This window comes from Heteronotia binoei, chromosome 4 (assembly GCF_032191835.1).
Source record: "Heteronotia binoei isolate CCM8104 ecotype False Entrance Well chromosome 4, APGP_CSIRO_Hbin_v1, whole genome shotgun sequence".
In the NCBI taxonomy this organism is placed as follows: domain Eukaryota; kingdom Metazoa; phylum Chordata; class Lepidosauria; order Squamata; family Gekkonidae; genus Heteronotia; species Heteronotia binoei.
This window is the reverse complement of record NC_083226.1, coordinates 156,192,807-156,216,010: the sequence shown is the minus strand read 5'-3', so window position 1 is coordinate 156,216,010 and position 23,204 is coordinate 156,192,807. Positions and strand designations below refer to the sequence as shown.

The window sequence follows — 23,204 nt, the reverse complement described above, 5'->3', positions numbered from 1 at the left end:
CAAAGCAATAGCTAAAACAGCAGGCATTGTATGAGTGACAGTTTGCTTCTTCCCAGTGATACTGTACACAAACAATTTACTTGAAGGGAAAATAGGTACATTTTCCAGGTCATCACTTTTCTTTTCTCCAAAGAACACTCTCACAACCCTTAGTTTGAGTATTTGCAGAAACCCCGCTTATCACCATATCAGTTTTTCAGTGGAGGAGCCTTTATCTCAATACTATAGATTTCCCCCCTTTCTACTACCGTACTTCAAAGGACACTAAGTCTGAAAAGGCATGCCTCTCTGGAAACTGCTCAACCCAGAATTGTCAGTACCACCAGGCTCGTCTGATCCAACATCCTCATCATCAGGCGCATCACCTTATTAGAAAAGCAATACACATACAAGCAGCAACATGGCATTTCAGAATAACACAAAACCAAGAGTCAGCAAGATGAAGCTTCAAATATTCCTCAAGGTTTAAAAAAGGGCTTGATTTTTTAGAAGATTTCCCACCTCTGCCTTGGATGTTCTTGCTGTCTTCAATATTTAATTCTGGAAAGTAATTTTTTGGGGGAGGGCAAGTGTTTTGGAAAGGGGGGGGGGAGCAGCAGCTTCTGACAAGGGGGGGGGGGCGAAAGGTTATTCCTCTTCTTGACAGCCCGCGGGGTTTTTCTTCCTTGCAATACTTTCCAAAACTTCAGCTTCCCCTTATCCGAGGGAGGGGGAAAAAAAAAAAGAACGAAGAAAGAGATTATAGGGATGAAAACCAAACGACACCAAGCTGCACATGGTTAATCTACGCATACAGAATCTTTGCAGATTTGGTTATAGTACCCTGCTTTTGGCCCAGGCTTGAAGATCACGGTGGAAAAGAAAACAAACCGACATCAGAGAAAAAAGACACAGCGGGCCAAAGCTGCAGGCTGCTGCGACCGAAAGAGAAGCGCCGCTCCCAGGTTCCAGCCACCGGCGAAGGGAAGGGAAGGGAAGGAAAGGCAGGCAGGGAAGCGGGCAGCTGGCTGGCTGACTTGCTAGCGAAGGACTCAGCAGCAGCAGCAGCCGCCGCCTCAGAAAGCGCAGGCAAGAGAAAGGGGAGGTTGTTGGTGTTTGGCGCCGGTGGAGGGAGTCATTCCTCCAGCTGCACTTCCGGTCGGCATTTTGTTCTGTGCGGGGAGCGAGAGCGACACTCCACACTCACGCAGGCTTCTTCTCCCCCCCCCTTCCTCCTCCTCCGCTCTCGCTCTCTCTTTTCTTCTTCGTCCTTCCCTCCCCTCTCCCTCTTTCCTCCTGTGTCCTCTCCCTCCTTCCTCCTCCGTCCCCGGTACCGTCTCCCCGTAGCCCAAGCGCTCCCCTCCCTGCCCCGCCCCGAACCGCGTCCACAGAGGCGGAGGAGGAGGAGAAGGAGGCGGTGACGGCAGAGAAGGAACAAGCCGCGGTAGAGGAGGGAGAGAGCGAGCGCGAGCGAGCGAGAGACCCCCCCTCCTCCCCTCCACAGAGCCCCGCCGCCGCCGTCCTCCTCCTCCTCCTCCTCCTCCCCTTCGCTCGCTCCCTTTTCCTCTCCCTCCCTTCGTCGGTCGCTCGGTCGGTGCGTGAGGTGTTTATCGAATCCGGTTCGGCCCGGCCTTGTGTTGGATGTTGGTGTGAATTGGGGAGAGAGAGAGAAGAAGAAGGACGACGACGGCCAGGCGGCAGAAAGAAGCCGGAGAAGCAGGAGCCGACTTGAGGGATTCGCTTCGGCCGCTCTCTCTCCCCCCCTCTACATGTTCGCTGCACTGAGGAGGAGACGGAAGAGGAGCCAGCCCCCCTCCCGGCCCGGATTATTGTTGTTATATTATCTCCCCTCCTCCTCGTCGTCCTCTTGCTCCGCGGCGGCCCAGCGGCGGATCCTCTGAGGAGGGAGGGGGGCGGAATTTTTTTTCCCCCTCCCGCGTTTTTTTTTCCCCCTCCTCCTCACGCTTGGATTCAGACGGCGGTTTCGCTCAGGTAAAAAAAAATAAATAAAATAAAATATTTTCCTCCCACACCCTGTTCTCTCTCTCTCTCTCCCCCCCCCCGCCCCAACCGTTTCGGGTTTCCTTCTCCCCGGCGGCGGTGAGGCGACGAGACGCGAGCGAGGCTTCGAGCTGGGCCTTCTCTGAGGCGAGGGCGGCCCAGTCAGGGATTAGCCTTTTCGACGGGGTTGTGTGTGTGCGTGTGTGCGTGAGGGGGAGAGAAATAATGAGTGGCAGCCGGACTGAGGGAGGAGGAGGAATGGAGGGGGGGCCTGTTTGTTTCACGTTCCTCTCCTTCCCTTCCTCCTCCTCTTGGGGTTTGGCGGATGAGGAGAGAGAGAGAGAATGGTTTCTCCCGAGCTTGCCGGAGAAGCTCAGGCCCGGAGGAGGGCGCAGGCCCAGCGGCCAGCGCTTTCACTCCAGCTCGGGGATTAGAGAGGCGAAGTGGCTCTGGCGGTGACAGGCCTCGGCTGCCCGAGCGAGCTAGGCAGAGTGGGGAGGGGAGGAGGAAACAATACAGTTTAAAACAGCCGACTGGGCACCGAAGCTGTGCCATATTTACAACTTCGCCGTGGGGAGGGAGCGTGGGCCGTGCGTGGCGCGGTGGGGCTGGAAAGGGGAGGGGGAAAAAAGTCCCAGAGATTCTTATAGCCCTGATTTGTATAGGAGTGGATGAGTTTAACGTCTAAAAAAGCATTGTGGATCCACGTTGTTTGGTGTCGCTGTGTGATGTTTTTACAAATAAAACGTGGAATTTCATGAATCTTTCAAGATTGTTAGTGGAAATTAATTTTTTCCAGACAAACATTTAGCTTGTTTTTAGAGCATTTTAGTACACTCTTAAGTGTTATCTAATGAACCAAGTTGTTCTGTATTGCTGTGGAAGAGTTGTGTTCTTCAGACTAGCTAATGTAACTAGTTGCCAGATAAAGTTGTCCAGAGCAGTATTTCATCTTGCATAGCTATCATTATGATGTTGGAGTTCAGGAAGGAAGCTCACCAGCAAAGTAACTTTTTTTGTTGTTCCAGTTCTTATTGTGCAGAAAGTACTATTCTGCTTTTATGGCCCCCTGATACATGTTTAGAAGGGTGAAGTTAATATAGCTGTCACGTAGAAGGCGTGTTTTAATGCTGTAAATCCGTGTAGTAGTCAGTAGCGTGTCCGTGATTTGTATTGGTCAGGCAGCAGTTTGAATTTTAAAAAGCCTGAAGATCCTGCTGAGCCCCAAACCCGGCCTCCCTCCCTCCCACTAATCTTCCATTCCTGTCTTTGTGCTGCCTGGGCCTGTTAGACACTGTTTGCACCAGGGCCTCAGGCCTATGAGCACGGGAGAGGAACCATTTTCGTTTTGAAAAAGCAGCTTTTATTTTGAACTTTATGAAATACAGAATGAGCCATCAGTTTTTTTAATTGTGCTTTGGTGTGTATAACTGAATCTTTGTATGCCTTTAAAGCTCTGCGGAAGCCAGTCGTAGCTCCAGTTTACAGGAAAGAAAGGACTGTGCAGAAAATAGTTGTACTTGACTGTTTTTCATCATCAGAAAACGACACAAGAGCTGATGATTCTTTTGTTGCTGAAGTTACGCAAGCATGGGTTGCTTAAATAGCAAAGAGATTGTTCACATTCTGTGTATATTATTTGCAAGTTATTTTAATTCCAAATTTTAAGAGCTGTTTTCTAGGTTTATACTCTCTTGAGTGCTCTCATTTATAAAACACTTAGTGCATTTTTAATGTTGTCTATATTATACATATATGAAAAATCCCGCACCTTAAACCAAGATTTTTGGTTAAATGTACACTGTGATCTGGACCACTATTTTTTAAAAGCCTGTTAAGATAATTGAACAGTACCAGCGTCATTTTAAATATCAATGTGTGCATTTGTGTGTGGGGTGAACGGTTTAAGAAGGTATTGGTAGGTCTTAATGTTCTTCTTTATTTTTTAGGTGTATTTGTGTATTAGTTAGGGCCAATAGACAATGATTTTGCTTTTTTTTTTGGTTTTATACGTGTTTGGACTTTTAGTTCTGTGAACGTTTATCAGCAACATCCTGTAGAAAAAAATATGGAGGTTTATGGAAGAGGGAGTGCATTAACAAAGTCCAGGAAAACTTTTCTAATATTGCTATTTTTATTAGATTGAAACTTATTCACTCACATTGTTATTAATAGGAATAATATGGTTTGAAGCGCTTTAATATATAGATTGGATTTGTTAAATTTTGTGTATATCTGAAAGTGAGAGTTTCCCCCAGATTTCTGTAGGTATTTGGGAATAGGAAAATTAGTGATGCTTCTGCAAATAGTAGCTGTAGGAAAACATTTTAAATTCACAAATAACAGTTTGCCCTAAAATTGCCATAAAAGCCTAAAATAATTTTAAAAGTAATAGAATTTCAGGCATCTGTTTAGCCTAGTATATTTTACCACCATTTAATTATCTTAATTTAAGAAAATGAAAGTTCACAAAGTGGGCTAAAAGTAGCAGTACTCACCTACAGTATGCTCATGCATTTTGTAGCACCCCATTTGTTTTGGTGAGATAGGCCATGGTATAAATAAACTGTATTAAGTAAGTGTGGAGTCAGGGTCCTTATATGCGATCAATCTAGGTCAAGGACAATGCCCTTTTCATGTATCTGGTGCCTAGGACAATGCACCTCTAATCTTGAATGAGAGCACCAGAACTGCTGCTCTATAAATATGGCAATGCTAGTTATTTCTGAGTGAGAAGTAATATTGAATGGGATACATGCAGTTTGAGAGTCATCAATTAATGCTGTACTTGGTAATACAGAATTCTTGGTGTTTAGCATTTATGTTGCAGTCTATTTGATAAAGCCTATAAAAGGCGAACAGAATTAGTGTAAATGGTCAGTACAGGTCTTTAAAAGAGTGAATTCTAGATTTTGGCTGGAAAAGTCTTTTGTAAATTAGTGACCTTCTGAATACTCCCAGTGGTGGGTGGGTGCTGTATTCCTAAACATGTTACTTACAAATAAATTCACTTGGGATTCAAATGATTTATTTTGGTTTGTTCAGTTGGAGTTTTCCATTGCATGCTGCTTCTTATGTATACATGTCATAGATGTGGGCAAGACCGCAAAAATCCCATGTAGCTGGTGCCTAGGAATTTAAAGTATTTGTATACCCTAGAACTCTGGTGCTTAAAAATTTGATGTTGGCTGCTAAATATTCACTATTAGTAAATTTACTAATTTCTGGCATGTTTTTTTCCCTGTTACATTTCTTTGTGTGTACTACCATGAAGAATTAATCGACTCTAAAAAATAATTGTATTAAAAAAATAGTAGCCCATGTACCTTTAAAGTATTTATGGCACACTGATGTCCTAAGAACAATTTTTTATGTTTATAAAGCTTCCCTGCCTGATTATTTCCTGATTACTGAATCTTGATGTTTACACACACACACACACTTTATTTAACCTAAGCTCTGAAAGATCAGGTTAGTATTTGCATCAATTTCAGTTCACTTTCTTATGATGTCTGTTATAGATGCTGCTAATTTTATTGTGCAGACCAAATCAAATCCCCACTTGGCCATATGATCAGCTACCAAGGAGTAATTCCTTCTGTCTTTTCTGTCTTGTAGCATAAAGAGGTGCTGTGCTCTTAAATACTTAAGAAAGAGAGTATCCTGTACATGCAGTTTCTGTTGTGTGACACTGTTTAACACAAGGCCAAGCATCTGTTTCTTGCTTCTAGCAATATAAGCCAATAATCTAACAATTGAGGTTGGCTGCAGAGGATGCTGTCTTGGTCTTTCATGAGAGAGAGATTGGCCCCAGGCATTTTCTGGGGCAGCACTTTGCACCAGGTTAGTTGAAAATTGTATGACTGTCATAAATACTTGCTAGAATTGTAGTACAGTTTTAGGCATTGCACGTGTGAGCAGTAGTAGGCTGGATTTACAAATGGCTGCTTACTTGTAGTGAGTAGCAGTTGCCCCCAGATAACCTTCTGAATGGCATACTAATTGAGCTGTTATAGTAGCTGCATCTTACGAATACCTCTATCCCTTTGTTTTAAACTTCTTTTGCCTTATGGAAATTTGGGCCTTTAAGAGCAAAAAGAAACAGAAAAAGTCATTTGTGCACCTTTGTAGGGTAGTATCCCTTGCAAACGCCCTACTGTGTTTCCCTCCCATCCCACTTTTCCTCTAATAGAGAACAAGAGAAACCTGTAGGTTTGCAGCTATCTGTGTTGTGTTTTGTCTACCAGGAAGTATAACCGGCCTCTTTTTTAATATAAATAAATATATATATATTAGAACTGGGCCAGTGCAGCATTGTGGAAGCATAGCAGATGTATCTTGCCCAGTGCTCTTTTTCTGCATTCTAGCGCAAGAAGTTGTAGAAATCTTGGTTGCAGTGGCCTGGCCTTTTTATAGTCAAAGCTCCAATAGCTTCCTCTGTTTGCATTATGGTGGAATGTATATGCATATAAGCTATACACATTATTTTGGGAATTTTTCTTTCTGTGGATTTTGTAAAAGACAAAACTGTGCAGAATAGATTAAAATAACAATTCTGAAACTTTCGTCTGTAAGACCATAGGAAACAAAGAAGCTGTTAAAACGTTTTTCCATAGCAGACATTGATGTGTGGAAATTGAAACACAACTTCTATAGTTGTGCTGAATGTGTGGGGTGAAAGGAAGGTGTTGATGAGTAGCAAGTAGTTGATGTTGATTTGTACATATGTTATTGCTACCTATTAACATCAACTACTTGTTACTTATCAATGAGTACCCAGCTTGCTGGGGGGGGGGGGAGTGTAATGACCGGGGAAGGCAATGGCAACCCACCCTGTAAAAAGGTCTGGTGTGAAAACGTTGTGAAAGCAGCATCACCCCAGAGTCGGAAACGACTAGTGCTTGCACTGGGAACCTTTCCTTTTTCCTGTTGCTACCTGCTGGGGTCCTCTGAGGAAAAATGCAGCCTTAAAAATATAAGCCAAAATAAATAAAATCTAACCAAGTACATGATACATTTTCTAACTTCTTTGCTGAGAAAATCTCTGATCCGGCATGAACACTAAATTCAATATAGAGCTTATGCCAATGGTGTCAGGAGCATTCTCTTTATCAGAATTCTAGAAATAGTTTTGGATTCCTCTTCCTAACTAATATGAACAGTGTTTTTGAAGTTATGAAGGCCACCACTTGCACTAAAGATCCTTGCTCTTCTTGGCTACTTAAATGTTGCTGGGAAACCCACTATCCAGGATAATTCAAGTATCATTGGCCATTCTGGTGAGTGATCATAGGCAAAAGGACAAGGGCTTTTCTTCATTTGTTCAGCTTGTGAGATTTGGTTGCACCCTTTGATATGGTACACATCAACTGGAAAAGCAGCTTGGGGTTTTCAGACACTGTCATTAGTTTCAGATCTCTTCTGTGCTCTCCTTTGTGTTTTCTATACGTAGATGAGACTGATAACGAAAACAGTCATAGATTTATTTGGGTCAATATGCAGTTGACATCCAGCTGTACACCCGCTTGCGGGGAGGGTGGGATACAAATCTAATAAATAAAAAAAGAATACATTTTCTTAAGGAAGCTTCCAGAAGTGATTCTTTCCAAACCTGTGTGGATACTATAGTCAAGTGAATTTGGGGCTACATGCTGCAGTTTAATTCAGGCACAGTTGTGATTATGCTGAGTGGTAGAATTGATGTTCATGGGGTGGGAGTTACATGTTTACTTGTGATAGAATTAGGCTAGATGTTATTGAACATCTACATGTGCCCCCCTTGCCCGGCTGGCACAGAGTTTCAGGCTGGGTTGTCATCAGTATGCTTATGACACACAGTTAATGAAAATGAAAAATGAAAAGTCAAATAGATTCCTGACTTGTCTTGCTGACAACTTCCTTTTCCAGAAAGTGAAGAAGGAAACAAGGGGATCTGCTATCTTGGATTTGATTCTCAGCAACAAGGAAGAATTAATTGAAGAAGTGGAAATAGTGGGCACCCTGGGCAGTAGTGACCATGTGATTTTGGAATTTACAGTCTTAAGGAAGGGAAAAGCTATACATACTCAGACTTATAGGTTGGACTTCAGAAAGGCAAACTTCAATAAACTTAGAACTATGCTGGGTAAAATCCCATGGTCAGAAATACTTAGGAGGAAGGGGGTTCAGGAGGGGTGGGAGTTTCTTAAAGCAAAATGCTGAAAGCGCAATCAAAGGCGATTCCTAGGAGAAGAAAAAAATGGAAAAAGCCAAAGAAGCCGAAGTGGCTCCATAAACAGCTTTCTGAAGAGAAATAAAAAAGACTCCTTTAGGAATTGGAAGGAGGAGGGCCTTATAACCAAGGATGAATATAAACAAATCACCAGTGCTTGTAGAGAAAAAGTTAGGAAAGCTAAAGCTCAGTATGAGCTTAGGCTGGCCAAAGATGCTAAAAACAACAAAAAGGGTTCTTTTCTTATGTTCAGAGTAAAAAAAAGAGCAAGGACATGATAGGCCCATTGCAAGGGCAAGAAAGTGAAATTGTAACTGGTAATGAAGAGAGGGCGGAACTGCTCAATTCCTACTTTTCCTCAGTCTTCTCTTCTGAGGGAAACGGTGCTCAGCATGGCAAAAACAGAACATATAAGGAGGGTACGAAGTCCCAACCTAAGATCAGCATAGGGGGTAGTACATAAACACCTAGTTTCTTTAAATGAAACTAAGTCCTCAGGGCCAGATGAATGCATCCAAGGGTTCTAAAAGAGCTTGCGGATGTAATTTCTGAGCCTCTGGCTATTATTTTTGAGAATTCTTGGAGAACAGGAGAGGTGCTGGAAGATTGGAGGCGGGCGAATGTTGTCCCCATCTTCAAGAAGGGGAAAAAAGACGATCCGGGTAACTACCGACCTGTCAGCTTGACCTCTATAACTGGAAAAGTTTTAGAACAAATAATTAAACAATCGGTCCTGGAATATTTAGAAAGAATGGATGTGATTACTAAGTGCCAGCATGATTTTCTCAAGAACAAGTCATGTCAGACTAACCTGATCTCTTTTTTTGAGAAAGTGATTACCTTGCTGGATCAGGGGAATGCTGTAGACATCGTTTATCTTGATTTCAGTAAGCCTTTTGATAAGGTTCCACATACTACCCTTGTTGACAAGTTGGTAAAATGTGGTTTGAATCCTGTTACCGTTAAGCGGATCTGTAACTGGTTGACAGATCGCATCCAAAGAATGCTTGTGAATGCTTCGTCATCCTCTTGGAGAGGAGTGACAAGTGGAGTGCTTCAAAGATCTGTCCTGGGACCTGTTTTGTTCAACATCTTTATCAGTGATTTGGATGAAGGAATAGAGGGAATGCGTATTAAATTTGCAGATGATACGAAATTGGGAGGGATTGCAAACACAGAAGAAGACAGAAACAGGATACAGGATGATCTTGACAGGCTGGAAAACTGGGCTAAAATCAATAAAATGAATTTTAACAGGGATAAATGTAAAGTTCTGCATTAAGGTAGGAAAAAATCCAATGCATGGTTATAGGATGGGGGAGACTTGTCTTAGCAGTAGAATGTGCGAAAAGGATCTAGGGGTCTTAGTGGATCATACGTTAAACATGAGTCAACAGTGTGATGGGGTGGCTAAAAAGGCAAATGCAATTTTGGGCTGTATCAACAGAAGTATAGTGTCCAGATCATGTGATGTGATGGTATCGCTTTGCTCTGGTAAGACCTCACCTGGAGTATTGTGTTCAGTTTTGGGCACCACATTTTAAGAAGGATATAGACAAGCTGGAACGGGTCCAGAGGAGGGCAACGAAGATGGTGAAGGGTCTGGAGACCAAGTCCTATGAGGAAAGGTTGAAGAACCTGGGAATATTTAGCCTGGAGAGGAGGCGGCTGAGAGATGATATGATCAACATCTTCAAGTACTTGAAGGGATGTCATATAGAGGATGGTGTGGAATTGTTTTTTGTGTCCTCGGAAGGTAGGACCAGAGCCAGTGGGTTGAAATTAAATCAAAAGAGTTTCCAGCTGAACATTAGGAAGAACTTCCTGTCCGTTAGAGCGATTCCTCTGTGGAACAGGCTTTCTCAGGAGGTGGTGGATTCTACTTCCTTGGAGGTTTTTAAACAGAGGCTAGATGACCATCTGACAGCAGTGAAGATCCTGTGAATTTAGGAGGAGGTATTTGTGAGTTTCCTGCATTGTGCAGGGGTTGGCCTAGATGACCCTAGAGGTCCCTTCCAACTCTGTGATTCTATGATTCTAATCTGCTTGAGGGACTGGAGGCTGAGGTGGGATGGCTAAAGCGTAGCTAGTTGAGACTGAATCCTTCAAAGACAGAGGTTCTATGGCTCAGCGGGGAGATCTGGATTGGGGGACCCAACTCTGGCTCTGGACAGTGTTCCTCTGAACTCGGCACTTTCTGCTGGGAGTCTGGCAGTGATCCTGGATACCTTCTTGCCAGTGGAGGCCCAGGTTTCCAACATTGTCAGGCTGGTGTTTTACCAACTCCACCAAATCAGGCAACTGGCCCCCTATCTATCTCACCCTGATGTAGCCAGTGTAATCCATGCAACAGTCACCTCTAGGCTGGATTACTATAACTCGCTCTATGCAGGCCTGCCCTTGGGACTGACCCGGAAACTCCAGTAGGTGCAACAGAATGCAGCAGCTCAGGTCCTTAGGGGGGCTGGGCGCCATGCACAGCTCACATTTCTCCTGTGCTGTGGGAACTGCATTGGCTCCCAGTGGAGTACTGAATCAGATTCAAGGTTTTTATATTGACCTTTAAGGCCCTTAATGGCCAGGGACCTATGTACCTTCAGGACTGCATCTCGTGATATATCCACAAAAGAGCTTTGTGCTTGAGAGATCAACATCTGTTGGTGGTCCCTGGCCCAAGAGGTACCCAGGTTTTTTCTGCTCTGGCCCCAACTCTGCAAAATTCCATCCAAGGATCTACTACTGATCAGCAGGGTCTGTAAGGCAGAGATGTTCTGCCAGGCATTTGGCTGAGGGCCGTGATGGTTCCATCTTGGAACTCTCACCTCCACTACTTTTTATACCTCCACTTTTGCTTTCACCCAACTGTGAGATAGCAGTATCTCTATGTTCTGATACCATCTTGTTTTTTAGGAACTGTAATTTTTTTTAATGTTTTATTATTTTGCATTTTATCTTGTAATTGTGATTTATTATCTACTGTGAACCACTCTTAAGCCCGGTTTTGGGAAGGGTGGTCAGAAATGCAATAAATAAATAAATAAATAAAACCATGTTTAAAATGGTCATTTTAAATCCTACCCTGACTCTTGAAGAAACAGGTTAGAATAGTAGTGAAGAGTGATTTCTTTGAGTTACATATGACTAAGAAGTTATGTCTTTCATTCTAGATGACCCAGGTTAAGCTGATTTTGTCAGATCTTGGAAGCTAAACTGGATTGGCCCTGGTTAGTACTTGGATGGAAGGCCACCAGGGAAGTCCAGGGCTGTCATGTAGAGGCAGGCAATGGCAAACCACCTCTGTCTGCCTCTTGCCTTGACAACCGTAAGAGGTCACCATAAGTCAGCTGCGACTTAATGGCACTTTCCACCACCATCATTTCTTCTAGACTCAGCCAGACTGTGCTGATTCATGCTACTGTAAGCCCTTGGCTAGATTACTGTAATGTGCTCAGTATGAAAACAAAAAATGGCCTGGAAGCTTTAGTTAATGCAACATGCAGTGGCTTGATTACCTACAGACATGAGAACTTATAACACAGATACAACAAACAGGTTACTGGTTTGTTTCCAGGCTGTAAAGCCCTTTATGATCTGGTGCCCACTTAACTGAAGGGCTGCCTGCCTGGTATAACCACATTAAATCTTTGTTGCAGGTTATTTTGCCTGTCCCTTTAACCAGGGTGGTGGTGCATTTGACATCTCAAGAAATCAAGCCTTTTCTGTTACCACTTATCTTCTGTGGAAGTCTTCCAGAAGTATCTCTTAAAGTCTTAATGGCAATAGGGAAGGCCTGCAAAGCAGTTTTAGAAGACTCTTTGCTAATGGTTAATTTTTACTTTAAGTCAGTTTGTCTGCCTTCTATTTGATTTGGACAAAGTTTGTGTTTTTGGACTCATCTGGCTACTATTTTAAGAGATGTAAGCTACCTTGAAAACAAATTGAAAATACATGGTATACTTTTTTTCAAAATAGATGTCCACCATGGAAATGACTTTCTGTCAAGAGTACTGCTATTCAGGACTGTTTCTTGCATTATAGCTCTTTTATAACCACCAGAAATGTTTCTTGTGGTGCTGGTAATGTAAGCATTGTGTGAAAGCTCTCCACACAGCAGGGGAGATTAATATATTGCCTGTGTTGAAGTGGTTTGGGTATTGGAGAAGGATCTAGGAGACCCAAATTTGGATTCCCACTCGGCCACTGAACCTTGCTGTGTGTGACTTTAGACTGAGAATGACTGGCCCAACCTGCTTTACAGGGTAGTTGTTAAAGCAGGGTATAAACGTCTTAGTAAATTTAGATAATTTAAAAAATATCTACCAAGCAGTTGAACTATTAAAATTTTAGTTTTGGTTGCCATTTAGTTTGATACATACTTGCCATTCAGATTTTGTTCAGATCTTAGTTATTGTTCTCCACCCAGACTAAACAATCACATTAAAGTTTGAACCCCTTTATATACGCTTAATATATTCTTTTGCCTGAAACTTAATATTGCTACCCCACTAATTTTGAACTGTTTGTTGCCCAGAAAGCTGTTTCTTGGAGGAGGGGTATGCTCTAGAACAGCATCTCATTCAGCTTTGAGGGGCTTTAGTTAGACAGGAAAACTGAAATATTTGTGTGCAAATACTTGTCTGTGTATGAAGATAATCTTTGGGTACAGTGTATCCCACAGAGTGCTGCCATTCATACTTGATTGTCTAAGATTGCAACATGAATGTGAAGATTCTCTTGCTGTGAAGATTCTCTTGCATAGGAAGAGTAGCAGCACATTCAGGTCTCCTTTTACCTCTTGTGGGTTCTAATGTCACTTACAAAGTTTTTGAATCTATGTTTATTAATATGAAATTGTGGCCAACTCAACTTTGACCAAGCATCACTTCTCACTTTTTAAATGGTGGTTATATGGAATAACGAGATGATGGGATATTGTTTGAAGATTGGTCCATTCAACTCATTACTTCCAAATTAGTTAGTGTTGTGGTTTAATGTTAACTTTGTCCTTGGGTGTGATAAACATTTTGTATCTAAACACTTTGTATATAAAGAGCTGCTATCTGTCTTAGAGCCCCTCTTCCTTTCTGCTTCCATAGCTTGTATCCCTTTTTTAAGGACAGTTTGACTTTACTAGAAAAAAGTCTGTAAACTGGTTTTAGGTTTAAGTTGGCTTCCTGGTTCTAACACATCATGGTCTCTATGTGGAGCAGCTGCCATAGGAGAGGCTGCTTAAAAAGTACTGCATAATGATTGTGTCATAAGCATTATATGTGAATAGCAATTGATTGATTGACATACAGCCTGATCCTATGGATGGTTATTCTTAAAGCAAAGTCTCATGAAGTTCAGTGAGGCTTGCTCTCTTTTAAGTGTGCATAGAATTGCAGCTAGAGTCAGGGATGCAGAGTGTGTGCACACACAGAACAATGCTTACCTGCTACCTAGCAACACTTCTTGTTTCCTTTCAGCCAGCATGTTTAGTACAGCTTCATCAGATTGCAGAGGAGTTGAATAACTTGGAAGCCTTTCAAGTGGCTTTGTCTGAAAAAAAAATCTGTTGGGCCACAAATAATTTATATGGTAGCTGGGTTGTCTAAAGAACACATGTACTGTCCTTATAATAGCACTACACTAAGGTAATCAGAATTTATATCCCAATATTGAAGTCAGAGTTGGCACTTTGAAAATGAAGCTTTTTTAAGGCAACCTGACCAGTTCACAAGTGAGGCATAATTTGAGTTTGTAGTGAAGGGTACTGTGGGTACTGTGAAGGATACTGTGGGTACTTAGGGTACTGTGCCAATGAAAAGGCAAACAGAAATAGTGATCTGTAATAAAACAGTTTGTAAAATTATTTTTTAAAAATGCTGTTAGAACTGCTGGGATGTGAAGATGGAGTTGAAATACTACTATTGACATTCTGCTGTTGGTTTTGTGAAAGTAATCAGAATGTAGGTATTAAATGTGAAACCTGATTCACAATATTTGAAATTCTTGAGTTAAACTGTTTTATAGTTTAATCCTATGTGTGCCTGCAAAAGAACACTGCTGTGTTGGTCCCTGCAGCACTGCAAGCTAGTTGGCATTCTGTGAGCTGGGATTGGGTTGTTGGTCTAACTGCATTCAGTTGTATCTCAATGGTAAAGTCACTTACTTGAAAGTTAGCCCCCTTAAATTCTCTTCCAGGGATTATTAGGATGATGGATAGTATTAGTTTAAGTTGTTTGTTTTTTAAAATAGTTTGCTGCTAGAACTATGGAAGTCCTTCCAGATGAATTTAGATTTTAGTGAAATAGTTTTATTCATGAAAAGGATAATAAATGGCAAGGTGCTGTTTCAGTATGTCTAAGTGTATGCATTGTAGTGTTGTGATGTGAATGAAAATTATCTGCCTGGGAACATTTGGCATTTTCATATCACTTTTGTTTTTTGTTCTAAAAGTGCTTCAAAATATTGCTGCTGTGTTTGTAAGATGCAATAATGTGCTAGGCACTATATAAAATCACTGTGTGGCTCTGAAAAAGCAACTGTAGTTAAACCGTAATTAAAAAAATCATAGCTGTCTCAGGCTGCTGTTGCATAACCTGTCTGACTTTCCCTCACTCTACATAGAATAATAAAAAGCTTTCACAAGGATAAACATTCATAAGCAGAAATTGATTAAATTAAAATAATTGTGACAAAGGAATCATGGCTTATTGTCCTAAAATAGGTTATATTGCCTTGAACCTCTTGAGATGGGTTAGGTGTTCACATCTGCAGAAGTTGCCTATAGATGTCCTCATGGGACAGTATGCTCCCCCCTCCCTCCAGTTCTACTGAAAAGGCTTTCATATGCTGTAGTCCAGGGGTCCCCAATCCCCGGTCCGTGGACCAGTACTGGTCTGTGGCCTATTAGCAATTGGGTCACGGGGTGAGGCAGAGCGACCCTGCCAACCCTTTCCCCAAAAGAGGCAGAGCAGCCTTGCCGCCCCTTTCACCCACCTGGAACCTGGGCAGACTAAAGAGGCAGTGCAGCCTAGCTCCAAAGCACCACCTCTTTCATCTGCCCAGATCCTGGGTGGGTGGAAGAAGTATTGCAGCACTGACCTTCACCTACCCCTCATTTAAAGACCTCCATGGGGGGCAGTAGGGCTGCCAAGCCCCTAGTCCAGGCAGGGGTTCCCTCGCACAGGAGGTTCCCAACCCGCCATTCCACATTGGGCCAGTGGGGGGAACCTCCCCTGATGTCGGTGTGATGATGTCACCTGGAAGTGATGTCATCACTCTGGCACACAGCAGCCACTCTAGGCATTTCCGGGAAAACTCTGTGGTTTTCCCAGATGCTCTAGTCATTTGGGCGAGAAAACTCTATGGTACACTAGGTACCATAGAGTTTCCTCCCAAATGGCTAGAGCATCGGGGAGAACCATAGAAGGTCTGCAGGGGACTTGACAACCCTAGGGGGCAGGGACGGGGTACGGGGGCAGCTTGGGGTGGCAAAAACCCAGCATACCCCCCACCACTTGTCCGTGGAAGAATTGCCTTCTACAAAACTGGTCCCTGGTGTCAAAAAGGTTGGGAACCACTGCTGTAGGCAACTATGACTGATGTATATACTTTTTGCAAGAAATCAAGAATTTTGCTGTGCCCTGGAGTTTCAAAGCCATTTGGTCTGTTGATTATTTAGCCCTGTATTCAAGCAAGGAAGGATAAGTATATAGCTGTATATTCTTGTTTTGCCTTATTCCCAAATATGGCAGTAGGAAATAGTAAGAATTATTAGAATCCTATCCAGAAAAGAATACTAACAGACTGAAAATGAGCCTACAGTTAATGCTTTTGTTTGTTCTAAATTTTGTATTTCATTTTAATAAACAATGACAAAGGACAGTATTTCATTTAGAATTTTTAAAAATCAAGCCTTGTGTTAGAGATTTTACAATCTGAGAAGAATTGACCTCTTATAGGTACTTGCGTACAAGAGGCTCTGTTTTTCTTTAATAATTCTGTGAGTTAAGTGGATACTTCCAATTGGGGTTATGGAAGCTGGTTTTTGAGTATATTGCTGAAAGTCACCCAACAGGTGCCTGCTAAGTCATAATGAAGTCAGTGTCTTTGATCAGTTTCAGTATCAGAGATTTTGAGTTTACCTCTGTAAGTGTTGAGCTTGGAAACAAAACACTTTTCAAAAAGGTGATTGAAAGGTGCAGTTGCATTCTAGTTGGATGAAGTGGACTAAAAATGCTGGGTTTATAGTATTCTTTATGGAAACTAGTTTCCATTTTGGTTTTCTATGCACTGCTTGTGCTGCAGTTTGGATATGCTGAAACAAGGGGGTTGACAGCTCCTGTCTCCTAAGATTTGTTTGGAGTAAATGCGTTTTGCACTAGCTTTGTTCAGGAGATACAAATTTAATAGTACTGGAAAAGCTCTTATATTAGTTATATGTTTTCCTTGGCATCTTTTTATTAAGTTGGATTCGCATACATTACTCTGAAAACTTTTTGCTACATGCAACTTGGCAGATGTAATTCTTCAGTAACATCTTTTATTAAATGTAAATAAAGTTTGAGGTGAATTCCTACACAGTTAAACAAATGCCTCTGCAAGGTCAGATGTAAATCTTGTTCCATCCCATCTTGCAAAATATACATGCATATCAGATCATTGCTGTAGGATATCAACAGTGAGCAATTGAGGATGAAGGGCTTGCTCTTTTTTGAAGAATTGATTGCTTTGTTTTAATGGTATAAATATAGCTGTGTAAATGCAGGATATGAGATTGCAGAGTGGTGTGATATAATACATTGTCGTCAACCTCTTCAGATTCAGGAACTTTCTTTAATGCCAGACTGAAGCATGAGACCCACTTCAGCTGTTTACTGTATTTGCTTGACCCTCTCCCCCCTTTAGGATGGATGGATGCTAAGAAGGGCAGGGTTTCCATATGTTTTAAGTTTCTGTAAGTGGCAGTTTTTGCAGATGTAGTTTTATCATACTGTGATTGAAAAGCATGCAGCTCCCCAAATACCTCCTTTTACACAAATATTAAAGACAAAGGAACTCTGTCTTCCTTTGCATGCAGTCACCTTTCTTGTTTTGCCTCTCTCCATTTATAAAGAAACCAAAACAAAGAAAATAGTGGTGATGCCAGTGGTATAATCTGCCTTGGGAAGAGGCATGATTCGTAAATAACTTCTAACTTCTAATAGATTTCTGGATTGTAGGGATAGCTGAATTTGAGTTCTCAGCCATAAAGCTCTCATGGTGACATCTGGCTAGTGTTAGTGTCTCACTCATATCTATCAGAAGGAAAAGTGTGATAAATCCATGTATGCTACCCTGAACTTAGAAATACACATGTATATATGGAAAAAAGCATATGTTGCATTGCATATGCATGCATTATTTTGCTACTAAAGTGGCAAAGCGTATCATTACATGAGGAGGAGAGGTCTAAGATAACTATAGGCCTGGTGAGTGCTGTATGAAAAATACTATGTGGATTTCATTAGCTGTCCTTTTTGAACAAGTGGAAGATAGGTAATGTTCTGCATTGTTTCCTTTTCCACTTTCTCCTCCTCTTCTGGCATTTGTGTGTCCTTAAGCCATCTTTTCTGCATAGAAATTAGTGGCAGCCGTTCACTTAGGTGGGGAAAAATAAAGCCATGTAGAGGGACATATTAGGGCAGAGGCTAAATATGTTCCTGGTGATCGCAGTGTCTGCAGTGAGAGACAGGTTTTTCCTTCACAATTGTTCCCCAGTTTGAAGCCCATTTACTTCACATAACACTGCAGCAACTACTGAGAACTCATCATGGCCACTGTTTATATTACTCCATTTCTCAACCTGTGTAAGCCTGCTGTAGATCTTGTTAGCTTTATGAGAAAATAAGGAACGGCTGCAGGAACTAGCTATTTTGTCATGTAGCAATACGTATTAATTTTAATACTGGAGTATTATTTACATGGACAAATGTAAAAACTTGCACCCCCTCTCTGACTGCTTTTCAGACTGTGGCCTGTTTATTTTGTCCCAAAGACTCAGTAAGTGCCATTGACTAAGGTAAATGATCCCCATGTGAAGGGTTTTGGTCATTACTGTTTTACAGCTAACGAACTCTGGTGATGTCAGAATGAGTCCATGATAGAGACAAGTCTTGAACCTTGGTCTCCTGGATTAAAGTCTAACTTTCCTCAGACTACATTGGCTCTCAGTAGTATAGTAATGATAACTTGATTTGACTGTTATAATCAGTGTATTCTTAGGTAAGCATAATTTGGAAATGAAACTAAAATTAGCATAGTTTAGATGTAATAGTTATGACAACAGGTGTGCAAGAACATCTTTATAAACTACTTGAATGAAGGAATAGAGGGGATACTCATTAAATTTGCAAATGATGTCAAAATGGGGAGTAGCAAATACAGTAGAAGACAAAATCCAGATTCAGGATGACTTTGACAGGCTGGAAAACTGAGCCAAAACTGACAAAATGAAAACAGACGCATTTAGGTAGGAAAATCCTATCATCATGCATGATTATAAGATGATGGAGTCTTTGCAATAGTGCATGCACAAAGGATCTGGGGTGTGGACATGTATTAGCAGTGTGATAAAGTAGCTAAAAAGGCAAAGGCAGTTTTCGGCTGCATCAGCAGAATTATACCACCAGATTATGTGAAGTGATAGTATCATTTTACTCTGCTCTGGATAGACCTCAGTTGGAGCACTGTGTTCATTTTTGGACACCACAGTTTAAGAAGGATGTTGGTAAGCTGGAATGTGTTTAGAGGAGGGTGACAAAGATCGCAGGGGGTCTGGAAACCAAGTCCTGTGAGGAAAAGTTAAAGAAAATGGGTATATTTAGCTTGGAGAAGAGATGATTGAGAGGTGATATGATAGCCTTCTTCAAGTGTTTGAAGAGCTGTCATACAGAGAGAAGAGTTGATTAAATCAATTAAAGGAGTTTTCAACTAAATTTTTGGAAGAACTTCCTTACAGAGCAGTTCCTCTAGTGGAAGAGGCTTTATTTATTTATTTTTATTTATTTACCTTAAATTTATATGCCGCCCACTCAGGGTAGCTAATAATCATGTTAAAACCACAATTTCAGTTACAATTTTAAAACAATACAATTTAATAATAACAATTTTAAAAGTATTTGGTGCTGTCCTCAGGAAGTGGTGGGCTCTCCTTTGGAGTTTTTAAAGCAGAGGCTAGATGGCCATCTGATAGCAATGCTGATTCTGTGAACTGAGGCAAATCATGAGAAGGAGGGCAGGAAGGAATGAGCCAATGCATAGCTCTTGTGGCCCTTCCTTATATGCCCAGGGTAATGCTGATTGCCACTTTGGGGTCAGGAAGGAAGTTTCTTCCAGGGATTCTGAAGGGTTTCTTTTGGCTTCCTCTGGCCATAGAGGAATGCGGGAAATGCATAGCTACTACCGCTTGTTGGGGGATGGCGGTAGTAGCTATGCATTTCCCGCATTGTGTAAGGAGTTTGACTGGATGATCCCTGGGGTCCCTTCCAGTTCTCTGTTTCTAAATGTTATTCTTTCAACTGCCTCTGTGTTTTGTGCATTCTGTACAAACTATCTTTCAAACTAGGATTAAGCTATTGTTTGAAATCCTAATTTGCAGAAAATTCATAAACCATGGTTTTGCTGTAAGAGAACTGCAGCTTGGATCCACAAATGTGTGTCCCTCTGAGTGGAAGGCTTTCTGTCTGAAGGGTGCAGTTTTCTTGTCTCCTGTTGCAGTCCAATTTTTTTCTATTGGGAGCACATTTGGGGTGCCATTTTTGGCTGCACTGGGAGGATGGAAGCAAGAAATATAGGATGTAGGCAGAACTCTATCCCTGGACATGCCTGTTGCTTGCCCTGAAAGCAAATGTATCAAATTAGCTGGTGCTGTGAGAATAGAGGGAGGACCAGGGAGTTTGTAAATTTGAGCTGCAGCTAGTTAAGTTGGCAAACCTAGTTTGTTCTTATATTCAGCCTGTGTTGAGTAGAGCTGTAGATATTGTGTAAAGACTGTAGTGGTTACAGGATAATTGTGCATCTGTGCAATAAGATGTGATTAATTATCTTTATTCCCAAGCCAAAACCTGCCCAAACTGTAGTTTTGAATTTGACTTTTTTTAAACCTTTGTAAATCATATTCCTTTATTGAAACAAAGTTTGAGTCCAGTGGCACCTTTAAGACCAACAAAGTTTTATTCACAGTATAAGCTTTTGTGTGCAATCAGAGTGAAGGGAAAAGGGACCTTAGAGTTTCCAAGTACTCTAATACGTTAGTAATGCTAATTTCACTGAAACTTTGAGCCTTCTTTTTATTTATTTATTTAGAGGGGTTAATTTTATGTGTGTGTGTGTGTTTGTATATGTGTGTGAGTGTGTGTGCACCTAGAAGTCAAGGCAGCCTCTTGTGACTAAAACCTACTGGGGGCCTGGAGAATATTCAGAGATGTGGTTGAATAAAGCCTGCCCCCACCTCCTGCTTTTGGTATTTCGAGGAGGTCTCCCATCCAGGTACTTGCCAGAGTCTACCCTGCTTAGCTTTTGAGATCTGATGAGATCGGGCTTGCCTGGGCTATCCAAGTCAGGGCTTTGAGCCTTCTTTTATGATGATTCTTTGCAATTTTGTCTAAAGTGTAGCAAAACCAGTGAGGTCTCTTGTGACATTTTACAGAATAATGGCCTTTTTGTGGCTTACACGTTCATTTGCAAAAGCCCACTTCATAAGATTCATGAAGTGACTTGCATTGGGTAAAGGTGTAAAATTTCAGGTAAGTTATGTGCAGTTTTTTCAGTGTTCTCCAGATTTTCCAATTTAACTGAAAAGAATCACCTGGCTTTTTCATGTTGTACATTTTCAGTGAGTAAAACCTTGTCTTAAAAAGCATTTTACTAATTTCCTAGGAGAAGAAACTCTAGGATTTTCCCCAGGGAACTCAAAATTTTCCCATTTTTTCCATCATAAAAATTGTGTGTGTGGGGGGGGGGGGGGAAATTGGAGGGATGGTAAGAAAAGTTTTATTCCTGGATTCCCCCCCCCCCGCCTTCTCTCCCCACTCCCCCAGCCTTTCACATAGTTAATTAAGAGAAACATGTAGACACAGGTATGATGTAACTCCCAGTTTGAATGGATTGGTTGAATCAGTGTTTGTAAGCAGATATTTGGCTAATAACAAATGTGTTGAAATGAGTAGTGAAGAGGCTGAGCTGTCTAAGGAGAGCCAAGGATGTGGTGCCAAGGATGCCAAGAGAAATTTTCCAAAATAATGTGTTGTGGCGTTCAATGACTCCTGGCTTGGATGTGACAGTGGGCAGCAAGTTTAATAGGATTGTAGGAATGGGCTGCATGTTGCAACAAGTATCCAGTTAACATGTAGAAAGTTGTGTAGTTTGGGTTTGTGTAATGTTCAAAGCTAAAACTTTTATAAAACATAGGGAATACAATTTAGGTAGAGCATAAGTTGAACTTCGTGGGCCTTTGTTCTCCCTCAGAGGTTGTCGGACATCTCTGTGGGTTATTCCTACTATTCCTTCAGGGAGGCAGGAACACTTTTTTCAACTTCCTGTTGGCGCCTTCGGAATAACCCCGCCCCCAGTTTTGTTCCTGCCTCTACAGGGAGCAGCAGCACAAGGCTAGGCTCAGCCTTTTTTCTCTGTTTCTTCTTCTCAATTTCCATTCCATATCCTTTCCTTTCCATATCTACTTATCCCTCCTTTTCCTTCTGCCTTTGCTGATCAAAGACTACCGAGGAAACTTGTTCTGGGTCGTTTTAGAATGGCCTGTAGTAGGGATGGTTTCCTATCGGACGAGGAGGGAGAGTCGCGCGCCGCGCTTCTAGCAGCGCCGACTCACGTCGAAGGAGCCGACCTGCCTTTGCGGCTTGTTCGCGCCCTTCCTGACGCGGCCGCAGACGAGCCAGCTGCCAGCGCCAAGAAACGGCGCGTAATGAAGGCCCAGGCTACGTCCCTCGGGGCGGCAGCAAGCAGCGGCGGCCATTTTGGAAGTGCGGAGCGTAGCTCTCAGACCTTCCAACCCCCAGGAGCAGGCACTCCGGAGACTCGGAACTACCTGCAACCGCGCATCGAAGGCTTCCAGGACGGGGGTAACGTACAAATGGGCAACCCTCTGAATCCAGAGGCTATGCTTTTTATTAGAAGAGCTATGCAGGAGGAAATGGGCTCCTTTTGCGCCCGGCTGGGGCTTCTCCCTCAAGGATCAACCTTTCCTGCAGACCCTCCCCGCTCTTTCTCCTGGCCCACTAAGGCAGCGCGAAAGGCCCCAGTGCAGTCTTCCCAATCCTTAGAGCTCGAGACTATGGCATCTGACTCTGACCAGGAAGACAGGGAAGAGGGGGAATGTTTCTCTGAGGAGGAACAGGAGGAGGTTAAAATTCCTGAACAGGCTAGTCGTTTCTTCCATCAGGAAGATTACCAGTTTCTTCTAGCCAAAACGCTTTCAGCCTTAGAAATTGAGGAGGGCCCTATTGATGAGGAAGTCAAGGTAGCTAAATCTAAGAAGTTTAAGTCAAGAACCAGTGGTAATTCTGAGTTCTTGCCCAGGGGGGAAGCTTCTGAACAAGTCTTCCCTTTTCCAGAATACTTTGAAAAGCAGGTTAGAGCAGAATGGGAAAAGCCAGCTTCCCTTAAGCAGTTTCCTCACTTAGTAAAGAAGTTATATGCACTGCCTGCCTATACCAATGAGTTGTTACAAGCTCCAACTGTGGACGGCCCAGTAGCAGCTCTACAGTCTTCGGGACTGGTTTCAGAGGACGGCCAGGGTTCTCTTAGAGATCCCCTGGACAAAAAAGCTGAGGCAACCTTGAAGAGATTGTACGAATCTGTGGCCATGATAGTTAAGGCGTCCTCCGCGGCCTCCCTGGTCTCCAGGGCGTCCATTGTTTGGGTACGTAAGTTACTCCAGATGTTACCAGAGGACAACAGACGCATGTTAGAGGGCGCCTCACGCATCCTTAAGGCAGCGTCATTCACAGCTGACGCAACCTTAGATATA

General features: G+C 42.4%; 1 protein-coding gene across 4 annotated transcripts in view; it reads left to right on the top strand.

The window, feature by feature from the left end:
- The first annotated feature begins 1,148 nt into the window (after positions 1 to 1,148).
- NIPBL (NIPBL cohesin loading factor) overlaps positions 1,149 to 23,204 on the top strand; it is a 194,778-nt gene continuing 172,722 nt past the window's right edge. For all 4 annotated transcript variants that reach the window (XM_060236065.1, XM_060236063.1, XM_060236062.1 and 1 more), the window contains exon 1: positions 1,149 to 1,971. The gene's annotated coding sequence lies outside the window, so the exon portion shown is untranslated. The remainder of the gene's footprint in view (positions 1,972 to 23,204) is intronic.